The following is a 13,176-nucleotide window of genomic DNA, read 5'->3' as shown; positions in this document are numbered from 1 at the left end:
AGAAAAGATAAGTGAAACGAAAAGCTGGTTCTTTGAAAAGATAAACAAAATTCACAAACCTTTATCCAGGCTCATCAAGAAAAAAAAGGGAGAGGGCTCAAATCAATAAAGTCAGAAATGAAAAAGGAGAAGTTACAACTGACACCACAGAAATAAAAAGGATCATAAGAGACTACTACAAGCAACCCTGGACAAATTCTTAGAAACGTACAACGTTCCAAGACTAAACCAGGAAGAAATAGAAAGCATGAAGAGACCAATCACAAGTACTGAAATTGAAACTGTGATTTAAAAACTTCCAACAGGGACTTCCCTGGTGATGCAGTGGTTAACAATCTACCGGCCAATTCAGGGTACACGGGTTCAAGCCCTGGTCCAGGAAGATCCCACACGCTGCAAAGCAACTAAGCCCGTGTGCCACAAATATCTGAGCCTGCACTCTAGAGCCCATGAGCCACAACTACCGAGCCTACATGCCACAATTACTGAAGCCTGCACACCTAGAGCCCATGCTCTGCAACAAGAGAAGCCACCACAATGAGAAGCCCATGCACCTCAACAAAGAGTAGCCCCCACTCAACACAATTAGAGAAAGCCCGCGGGCAGCAATGAAGACCCAATGCAGCCAAAAATAAACAAATAAATTAAATTGATTCTTTAAAAAAAAATTGGAAAAATTTTTTAAAAATAAAAACTTCCAACAAACAAGAGTCCAGGACCAGATGGCTTCACAGGTGATATTTATCAAACATTTAGAGAAGAGCTAACACACATCCTTCTGAAACTCTTCTAAAAAACTGCAGAGGGGGGCTTCCCTGGTGGCACAGTGGTTAAGAATCCACCTGCCAATGCAGGAGACACGTGTTTGAGCCCTGATCCGGGAAGATCCCACATGCCGTGGAGCAACTAAGCCTGTGCACCACAACTACCGAGCCTGCTCTCTAGAGCCCATGCTCTGCAACAAGAGAAGCCACCACAGTGAGAAGCCTGTGCACTGCAACAAAGAGTAGCCCGTGCTCGCCGCAACTAGAGAAAGCCTGCACGCAGCAACGAAGACCCAATGCAGCCAAAAATAAGTAAATAAATAAATTTATTAAAAAAAAAAAACAACTGCAGAGGAAGGAACACTCCCAAACTCATTCTATGAGGCCACTATCACCCTGATACCAAAAGCAGACAAAGATACCACAAAAAAAAGAAAATTACAGGCCAATATCACTGAGGAACATAGATGCAAAAATCCTCAAAAACTACTAGCAAACCAAATCCAACAATACATTAAAAGGACCATGCACCATGATCAAGTGAGATTTACCCCAGGGATGCAAGGATTTTTCAATATCCGTAAACCAATCAGTGTGATACACCACATTAGCAAATTGAAGAATAAAAACCATATGATCATCTCAATAGATGCAGGAAAAGCTTTTGACAAAGTTCAACACCAATTTATGATAAGAACTCTCCAGAAAGTGGGCATAGAGGGAACATACCCCAACATAATGAAGGCCACATACGACAAACCCACAGCCAACATCATTCTCAATGGTGAAAAGCTGAAAGTACTTCCTCTAAAGATCAGGAACAAGACAAGGGTGTCCACTCTCACCATCTTTTTTTTTTTTTGGGCTGCGTTGGGTCTTTGTTGCTGCACGCACTTTCTCCAGTTGTGGCAAGCAGGGACTACTCTTTGTTGTGGTGCGCAGGGTCATTGTGGCGGTTTCTCTTGTTGCACAGCACAGGCTCTAGGCATGCACGCTTCAGTAGTTGTGGTGCGGGCTCAGTAGTTGTGGCTCACGGGCACTAGAGCACAGGTTCAGTAGTCGTGGTTCATGGGCTTAGCTGCTCCATGGCATGTGGAATCTTCCTGGACCAGGGCGCAAACCCATGTTCCCTGTATTGGCAGGTGGGTTCTTAACCACTGAGCCACCAGGGAAGTCCCATCACCACTTTCATTCAACATAGTTTTGGAAGTCCTAGCCACAGTAATCAGAAGAAAAAGAAATAATAGGAATCCAAATTGGAAAGGAAGAAGTAAAACTATCACCTTTTACAGATGATATGATACTATACATACAAAATCCTCAAGATGCTACCAGAAAACTACTAGAGCTCATCAATGAATTCAGTAAAGTTGCAAATATACAAAATTAATACACAGAAAATCTCTTGCATTCCTATACCCTAAAAAATGAAAGATCAGAAAGAGAAATTAAGGAAACAATCCCATTTACCATTGCATCAAAGAGAATAAAATACCTAGGAATAAACATACCTAAGGAAGCAAAAGACCTGGACTCAGAAAACTATAAGACACTGATGAAAGAAATTGAAGATGACACAAACAGATGGATAGATATACCATGTTCTTGGATCAGAATACTCAATATTGTGAAAATGACTATACTACCCAAAGCAATATATAGGTTCAATGCAATCCCTATCAAACTACCAATGGCATTTTTCACAAACTAGAACAAAAAAATTTTACCATTTATATGGGAACACAAAAGACCCCGAATAGCCAACCAATCTTGAGAAAGAAAAATGCAGCTGGAGTAATCAGGCTCCCTGACTTCACACTATATCACAAATCTACAGTAATCAAAACAGTAATGGTAGTGGCACAAGAACAGAAATACAGATCAATGGAACAGGATAGAAACTCCAGAACTAAACTCAAAAAAGGTTAAAGATCTAAATGTAAGACTGAATATTATAAAACTGTTAGAGGAAAACATAGGCAGAACACTCTCTGACATAAATAGCAGCAATATCTCTTTGGAGCCACCTCCTAATGAAAATAAAAACAAAAATAAATAAATGGGACCTAATGAAACTTAAAAGCTTTTGCACATCAAAGGAAACCATAAACAAAACGAAAAGTCAACCTACAGAATGGGAGACAATATTTGCAAATGATGCAACTGACAACGGCTTGATTTCCAAAATATATAAACAACTCATGCAATTCAATATCAAAAAACCAAACAACTCAATCAAAAAATGGGCAGAAGATCTAAATAGACACTTCTCCAAAGAAGACATACAGATGGCCAAAAAGCATACGAAAATTGCTCAACATCACTAATTATCAGAAATGTAAATCAAAACTACAATGAGGGGCTTCCCTGGTGGCGCAGTGGTTGAGAATCTGCCTGCCAATGCAGGGGACACGGGTTCGAACCCTGGTCTGGGAAGATCCCACATGCCGCGGAGCAACTAGGCCCGTGAGCCACAACTACTGAGCCTGCGCGTCTGGAGCCCGTGCTCCACAACAAGAGAGGCCGCAATAATGAGAGGACTGCGCACCGCGATGAAGAGTGGCCCCCATTTGCCGCAATTAGAGAAAGCCCTCGCACAGAAACGAAGACCCAACACAGTCATAAATAAATAAATAAATAATTAAAAAAAAAAAAAACTACAATGAGGTTATCACCTCACACCGGTCAGAATGGCCATCATCAAAAAGTGTACAAACAGGGAGACCTTCAAGATGGCGGAGGAGTAAGACGTGGAGATCACCTTCCTCCCCACAAATACATCAGAAATACATCTACATGTGGAACAACTCCTACAGAACACCTACTGAATGCTGGCGGAAGACCTCAGACACCCCCAAAGGCAGGAAACTCCCCCACGTACCTGGGTACGGCAAAAGAAAAAAGAAAAGACAGAGACAAAAAAATAGGGACAGGACCTGCACCTCTGGGAGGGAGCTGTGAAGGAGGAAAAGTTTCCACACACTAGGAAGTCACTTCACTGGAGGAGACGGGGGGGGGTGGCGGGGGAGAAGCTTCAGAGCCACAGAGGAGAGCACAGCAATAGGGGTGCAGAGGGCAAAGCAGAGAGATTCCTGCACAGAGGATCAGTGCCGACCAGCACTCACCAGCCCGAGAGGCCTGTCTGCTCACCCGCTGGGGTGGGTGGGGGCTGGGAGCCGAGGCTCAGGCTTGGGAAGTCAGAGCCCAGGGAGAGGACTGGGGTTGGCTGCGTGAACACAGCCTGAAGGGGGCTAGTGCACCACAGCTAGCCGGGAGGGAGTCGGGGAAAAAATCTGGACCTGCCTAAGAGGCAAGACAACGTTGTTTCGGGGTGCATGAGAGGATTCAGAGCACTGCCTAAACAAGTTCCAGAGACAGGCGTGAGCCGCAGCTATGAGCTCAGGCCCCAGAGATGGGCATGAAACACTAAGGCTGCTGCTGCAGCCCCCAAGAAGCCTGTGTGCAAGCACAGGTCACTATCCACACATCCCCTCCCGGGAGCCTGTGCAGTCCGCCACTGCCAGGGTCCCGTGATCCTGGGACAACGTCCCCTGGAGAACACACGGCGCGCCTAAGGCTGGTAAAACGTCACGCCGGCCTCTGCCACTGCAGGCTCACCCCGCATTCCGTACCCCTCCCGCCCCTCGGCCTGAGTGAGCCAGAGCCCCCCTAATCAGCTGCTCCTTTAACCCCATCCTGTCTGAGCGAAGAACAGACGCCCTCAGGCAACCTACACGTAGAGGTGGGGCCAATCCAAAGCTGAACCCCAGGAGCTGTGAGAACAAAGAAGAGAAAGAGAAAACCCACCCAGCAGCCTCAGGAGCAGCGGATTAAATCTCCACAATCACCTTGATGTACCCTGCATCTGTGGAATACATGAATAGACAACAAATCATCCAAAAATTGAGGCAGTGGACTTTGGGAACAACTGTAGACTTGGGGTCTGCTCTCTGCATCTAATTTGTTTCTGGTCTTATGTTTATCTTAGTTTAGTATTTAGAATTTATTATCATTGGTAGATTTCTTTATTAATTTGGTTGCTCTCTTCCTTTTTCTTTTTTTTAATGTACAGATATATATTTTTTTCCTTTTTCTCATTTTTTGAGTGTGTATGTGTACGCTTCTTGTATGATTTTTGTCTGTATAGCACTGCTTTACCATTTCTCCTAGGGTTCTGTCTGTCCATTTTATGTTTGTTTGTTTTCTGTATAGTTTTTAGTGCTTTCTATTGTTGGTGGATTTGTTTTTTGATTTGGTTGCTCTCTTATTTCTTTCTTTTTCTTTTTATTACGTTTTAATCTTTTTATTTTTAATAATTTTTTTTATTTTAATGACTTTCTTTTTTCTCCCTTTTCTTCTGAGCCGTGTGGCTGACAGGGTCTTGGTGCTCTGGTCAGGTGTCAGGCCTGTGCCTCTGAGGTGGGAGAGCTGAGTTCAAGAAATTGGTCCACCAGAGACCTCCCGGCTCCACGTAGTATCAAACAGTGAAAACTCTCCAAGAGATCTCCATCTCAATGCTAAGAACAAGCTCCACTCAACGACCAGCAAGCTACATGCTGGACACCCTATGCCAGAAACTAGCAAGTCAGGAACACAACCCCACCCATTAGCAGAGAGACTGCCTAAAATCATAATAAGGTTGCAGACACCCCAAAAACACACCACTGGACATGGTCCTGCCCACCAGAAAGACAAGATCCAGCCTCATCCTCCAGAACACAGGCACCAGTCCCCTCCACCAGGAAGCCTACACAACCCACTGAACCAACTTTAGCCACTGGGGGCAGACACCGAAAACAACAGGAATTATGAACCTGCAACCTGCGCAAAGGAGACCCCAAACACAGTAAGATAAGCAAAATGAGAAGACAGAGAAACACACAGCAGATGAAGGAGCAAGGTAAAAACCCAGCAGACCAAACAAATGAAGAGGAAATAGGCAGTCTACCTGAAAAAGAATTCAGAGTAATGATAGTAAAGATGATCCAGAATCTTGGAAATAGAACAGAGAAACTACAAGAAACGTTTAACAAGGACCTAGAGGAACTGAAGAGCAAACAAACAATGATGAACAACACAATAAATGAAATTAAAAATTCTCTAGAAGTAATCAAGAGCAGAATAACTGAGGCAGAAGAACAGACAAGTGACCTGGAAGATAAAACAGTGGAAATAATTACTAAGGAGCAGAATAAAGAAAAAAGAATGAAAAGAATTAAGGACAGTCTCAGAGACCTCTGGGACAACATTAAATGCACCAACATTCGAATTATAGGGGTCCCAGAAGAAGAAGAGAAAAAGAAAGGGACTGAGAAAATATTTGAAGAGAATATAGTTGAAACCTTCCCTAACATGGGAAAGGAAATAGTCAATCAAGTCCAGGAAGTGCAGAGAGTCCCATACAGGAGAAATCCAAGGAGAAATACGCCAAGACATATATTAATCAAACTATCAAAAATTAAACACAAAGAAAAAAATATTAAAAGCAGCAAGGGAAAAGCAACAAATAACATACAAGGGAATCCCCATAAGGTAAGAGCTGATCTTTCAGCAGAAACTCTGCAAGCCAGAAGGGTGTAGCAGGACATATTTAAATGGATGAAAGGGCAGAACCTACAACCAAGATTACTCTACCCAGCAAGGATCTCATTCAGATTTGACGGAGAAATTAAAAGCTTTACAGACAAGCAAAAGCTAAGAGAAATCAGCACCACCAAAACAGCTTTCAAACAAATGCTAAAGGAAATCTCTAGGCAGGATACACAAGAGAAGGAAAAGACCTATGATAATAAACCCAAAAGAATTAAGAAAATGGTAATAGGGACATACATATCAATAATTACCTTAAATGTAAATGGATTAATTGCTCCAACCAAAAGACATAGACTGGCTGAATGGATATAAAAACAAGACCCATATATATGCTGTCTACAAGAGACCCACTTCAGACCTAGGGACACATATAGACTGAAAGTGAAGGGATGGAAAGAGATATTCCATGCAAATGGAAATCAAAGAAAGCTGGAGTATCAATTCTCATATCACACAAAATAGACTTTAAAATAAAGACTATTACAAGAGACAAAGAGGGACACTACCTAATGATCAAAGGTGAATCCAAGAAGATACAACAATTGTAAATATTTATGCACCCAACATAGCAGCACCTCAATACATAAGGCAAATGTTAACAGCCATAAAAGGGGAAATCGACAGTAACACAATCATAGTAGAGGACTTTAACACCCCACTTTCACCAATGGACAGATCATCCAAAATGAAAATAAATAAGGAAACACAAGCTTTGAATGACACATTAAACAAGATGAACTTAATTGATTTTATAGGACATTCCATCCAAAAACAACAGAATACACTTTTTTCTCAAGTGCTCATGGAACATCCTCCAGGATAGATCATATCTTGAGTTACAAATCAAGCCTTGGTAAACTTAAGAAAACTGAAATTGTATCAAGTATCTTTTCCAACCACTACAATATTAGCCTAGGTATCAATTACGGAAAATAATCTGTAAAAAATACAAACACATGGAGGCTAAACAATACACTACTAAATAACCAAGAGATCACTGAAGAAATCAAAGAGGAAATCAAAAAATACCTAGAAACAAATGACAATGAAAACACGATGACCCAAAACCTTTGGGATGCAGCAAGAGCAGTTCTAAGAGGGAAGTTTATAGCAATACAAGCCTACCTCAGGAAACAAGAAACATCTCAAATAAACAACCTAACCTTACACCTAAAGCAATTAGAGAAAAAAGAAAAAAAAAACCCCAAAGTTAGCAGAAGGAAAGAAATCATCAAGACCAGATCAGAAGTAAATGAAAAAGAAATGAAGGAAACAATAGCAAAGATCAATAAAACTAACAGCTGGTTCTTTGAAAAGATAAACAAAATTAATAAACCATTAGCCAGACTCATCAAGAAAAAAAGGAAGAAGACTCAAATCAATAGAATTAGAAATGAAAAAGGAGAAGTAACAACTGACACTGCAGAAGTACAAAGGATCATGAGAGATTACTACAAACAACTCTATGCCAATAAAATGGACAACCTGGAGGAAATGGACACATTCTTAAAAAAGCAGTCTTCTGACACAGAACCAAGAAGAAATAGAAAATATAAACAGACCAATCACAAGCACTGAAATTGAGACTGTGATTAAAAATCTTCCACCAAAAAAAGAGCCCAGGACCAGATGGCTTCACAGGCGAATTCTATCAAACATTTAGAGAAGAGCTAACACCTACCCTTCTCAAACTCTTCCAAAATACAGCAGAGGGAGGAACACTCCCAAACTCATTCTACGAGGCCACCATCACCCTGATAGCAAAACCAGACAAAGATGTCCCAGAGAAAAAAAACTACGGGCCAATATCACTGATGAACATAGATGCAAAAATCCTCAACAAAATACTAGCAAACAGAATCCAACAGCACATTAAAAGGATCATACACCATGATCAAGTGGGGTTTATCCCAGGAATGCAAGGATTCTTCAACATATGCAAATCAATCAATGTGATACACCATATTAAATAATTAAAGAAGAAAAACCATATAATCATCTCAAAAGATGCAGAAAAAGCTTTTGACAAAATTCAACACCTATTTACAATAAAAACCCTCCAGAAAGCAGGCATAGAGGGAAATTACCTTAACATAACAAAGGCCATATATGAGAAACCCACAGACAACATCGTTCTCAATGGTGAAACTCTGCAACCATTTCCACTCAGATCAGGAACAAGACAATGGTGTCCACTCTCACCACTATTATTCAACATCGTTTTGGAAGTTTTAGTCACGGCAATCAGAGAAGAAAAAGAAATAAAAGGAATCCAAATTGGAAAAGAAGAAGTACAGCTGTCACTGTTTGCAGATGACATAATACTATACCTAGAGAACCCAAAGATGCTACCAGAAAACTACTAGAGCTAATCAATGAATTTGGTAAAGTAGCAGGATACAAAATTAATGCACAGAAATCTCTTGCATTCCTATACACTAATGATGAAAAATCTGAAAGAGAAATTAAGGAAACACCCCCATTTACCATTGTGACAAAAAGAATAAAATACCTAGGAATAAACCTACCTAAGGAGACAAAAGACCTGTATGCAGAAAACTATAAGACGCTGATGAAAGAAATTAAACATGATACAAACACATGGAGAGGTATACCATGTTCTTGGATTAGAAGAATCAACACTGTGAAAATGACTATACTACCCAAAGCAATCTACACATTCAATGCCATCCCTATCAAACCACCAATGGCATTTTCCCCATAACTAGAAAAAAAATTTCACAATTTGTATGGAAACACAAAAGACCCTGAATAGCCAAAGCAATCTTGAGAAAGAAAAACGGAGCTGGAGTAAGCAGGCTCCTGGTTACTACAAAGCTACAGTAATCAAGACAGTATGGTACTGGCACAAAAACAGAAATATAGATCAATGGAACAGGATAGAAAGCCCAGAGATAAACCCACACACATATGGTCACCTTATTTTTTATAAAGGAGGCAAGAATATACAATGGAGAAAAGACAGCCTCTTCAATAAGTGGTGCGGGGAAAACTGGACAGCTACATGTAAAAGAATGAAATTAGAACACTCCCTAACAGCAAACACGAAAATAAACTCAAAATGGATTAAAAACCTAAATGTAAGCCCAGACACTATAAAACCCTCAGAGGAAAACATAGGCAGAACACCCTATGATATAAATTACAGTAAGATCCTTTTTGACCCACCTCCTAGAGAAATGGAAATAAAAACAAAAAGAAACAAATGGGACCTAATGAAACTTAAAAGCTTTTGCACAGCAAAGGAAATCATAAACAAGATGAAAAGACAACCCTCAGAATGGGAGAAAATATTTGCAAATGAAGCAACTGACAGGATTAATACCCAAAGGTTACAAGCAGCTCATGCAGCTCAATATCAAAAAAACAAACAACCCAATCCAAAAATGGGCAGAAGACCTAAACAGACATTTCTCCAAAGAAGATATGCAGACTGCCAGCAAACACATGCAAGGATGCTCAACATCACTAATCATTAGAGAAATGCAAATCAAAACTACAATGATATATCACCTCACACCAGTCAGAATGGCCATCTTCAAAAAATCTAGAAACAATAAATGCTGGAGAGGGTGTGGAGAAAAGGGAACCCTCTTGCACTGTTGGTGGGAATGTAAATTGATACAGCCACTATGGAGAACAGTATGGAGGTTCATTAATAAACTAAAAATAGAACTACCCTACTACCCAGCAATCCCACTACTGGGCATATACCCTGAGAAAACCATAATTCAAAAAGAGTCATGTACCACAGTGTTCACTGCAGCTCTATTTACAATAGCCAGGACATGGAAGCAACCAGAGTGTCCATCGATAGATGAATGAATAAAGAAGGTGTGGCACACATATACAATGGAATATTATTCAGCCATAAAAAGAAATGAAATTGAGTTATTTGTAGCGAGGTGGATGGACATAGAGTCTGTCATACAGAGTGTAGTCAGAAAGAGAAAAACAAATACTGTATGCTAACACATATATATGGAATCTAAAAAAAAAATTGTTCTGAAGAACCTGGGGGCAGGACAGGAATAAAGATACAGACGTAGAGAATGGACTTGAGGATACTGGGAGGGGGAAGGATAAGCTGGGACGAAGTGAGGGAGTGGCATGCATATACATACACTACCAAATGTGAAACAGACAGCTAGTGGGATGCAGGTACATAGCACAGGGAGAGGAACTCGGTGCTTTGTGACCACCTAGTGAGGTGGGATAGGGAGGGTGGGAGCGAGATGCAAGAGGGAGGAGATATGGGGATATATGTATATGTATAGCTGACTCACTTTGTTATAAAGCAGAAACTCACACACCATTGTAAAGCAATTATACTCCCATAAAGATGTTAGAAAAAAAAGTCTACAAATAAATTCTGGAGAGGGTGTAGAGAAAGGGATCCCTCCTGTACTGTTGGTGGGAATGTAAACTGGTACAACCGTTATGCAGAACAGTACGGAGCCTCCTTAGAAAACTAAAAATAGAACTACTGTATGGACCAGCAATTGCACTCCTGCGCATATACCCAGAAAAAAACCATAATTCAAAAAGATACATGCACCCCAATATTCATTGCAGCACTGTTTACAATAGCCAAGACATAGAAGCAACCTAAGTGTCCATCGACAGATGAATGGATAAAGAAGTGGTACATACATACAATGGAATATTACTCAGCCATAAAAAAGAATGAAATAATGCCATTTGCAACAACATGGAGATTATCATATTAAGTGCAGTAAGTCAGAACGACAAACATCATATGATATCCCATCTATGTGGAATCTAAAAGAATGATACAAACAAACTTATTTACAAAACAGAAACTGATTCGCAGACTTACAAAACAAACTTACGGTCACCAAAATGGAAATGTGCAGGGTGGATAAATTAGGAGTTGGAATTAACATATACACACTGCTATATATAAAATAGATAATCAACAAGGACCTACTCAATACTCTGTAATAACTTATGTGGAAAAAGAATCTGAAAAAGAATGGATATATATATAACTGAATCACTTTGCTGTACACCTGAAACTAACACAACACTGTAAATCAAGTATACTCCAATATAAAATAATGTTTTAATTAAAATAAAGATACTAAGCAGAAAATGTATTTCAAGAATAAACTGAAGAAACAGCGGGGCAAATGAACAGGCCATGACAAAGGATGCCATTTTAGTCAAGGAGTTCAGCAAGGACTTAAGGGAATTAGCATTTGAACAAAGGCCTGAACCCGGCAGGACAGACTGGAGTAGATTAGATGGTTCAGCGCAGGTGAGGCCACCCGAGGTGCTGAGCAGGGAAAGAACAGGGTCAGATCCAACAACCACGTGGAATGCTGACTGCAGGGGGCATGAACAGAAGCAGGAGGACCATAGAAGGACAGGTGGTCTTAGCATCTTTAAGGAATTTGGGGGTTGGGGCAGCGGGAACCCACCATCACAAAAATAACTCTGACCTGCGACCTCATGGATGACCCTCAGAAACATTATGCTAAGTGAAAGAAGCCAGACATAGACGACCACGTCCTGCATGGTTCCATTTATAGGACGTGTCCAGACTAGGCAAAACTATAAAGACAGGAGAACATAGGTAAGAGGTTGCCTCTAGCTGGGAGTGGAAATGGGGCATAACTAATTGGGCATAAAGGATCTTATTGGGGTGATGAAAATGTTCTAAAACTGTATTACAGTAATGGTTGCACAACCCAGTAAACTTACAAAGATGTCATTGAATCGCACACTTGAAATGGATGAATTTCATGGTATGTGCATAATACTTGAATGAAGTTGTCAAAATAGACTGTGATAATGAAATAAAAAGGAACAAATGAGGGCTTCCCTGGTGGCGCAGTGGTTGAGAATCCGCCTGCCGATGCAGGGGACATGGGTTCGTGCCCCGGTCCGGGAAGATCCCACATGCCGCCGAGCGGCTGGGCCCGTGAGCCATGGCCGCTGAGCATGCGCGTCCGGAGCCTGTGCTCCGCAACGGGAGAGGCCGCAACAGTGAGAGGCCCGCGTAACGCAAAAAAAAAAAAAAAAAAGGAACAAATGAACCTCTGGATGAGCACTATCAGGGATAGCCACCTGGAGGACTGCAAGGTCACGTAGGAAAGGCAGGTAATGGGAGCAATTGAAATTAAAGCTTGTTCATCAGGTTTGGCCGAGGAGGATGAAGACTGTTTTGAGCAGGGTCCTTATGGCAGAGTTCACCCCCCAAGGCAGAGCTGTCCCTCTCCCCTCTACTGAGCCTGGTTCTGTAGATCAGACTGCTGACACCATGTCTTGCGAATCATGCCCTGAATCCACTTCCCTCAGGAACTCAGGGCCTCCTGCAGACTCACTTCTGCAGCAGCTGAAGGCAGACAGACACAAAGGCACGCAGGCTCTGTTTAATGCTGGGTGAACGCCTGAGGAAGCTATCGTTTTCTCTGCTGTTCAAGAGAAAGTGTCTTGGTGGCCATTTATGGGAGTTATTAATGCCAAGCAACCCTACGAACTGTAAGCAAACCACCTACGTGGTCACATGTGATTTAAAAAGTGATTTGCATTTGGTGGGCAATGAAAATATATTACTGTTCTCTGGTTCCGAAGTATTGAAGGGTTTGATAAGTATCAACGGCAAGAGCTTACAGTCACTTTGAAGAGGGAGTCAAACTGAGGTTAACCTGAAAGCAAGATCAGCGTCAAAACATAACCCAAAATTCTGGGGGAAATGATGGAAGTTTACACAAGTAACAGCATGTTACCTCTCCCAGGACATTCAGGTGCTAGGCCCGCAAATGGTGTTTTC

The sequence above is a fragment of the Stenella coeruleoalba genome (assembly GCF_951394435.1).
Source record: "Stenella coeruleoalba genome assembly, chromosome: 12".
Lineage (NCBI taxonomy): Eukaryota > Metazoa > Chordata > Mammalia > Artiodactyla > Delphinidae > Stenella > Stenella coeruleoalba.
This window is presented reverse-complemented; position numbering follows the sequence as displayed.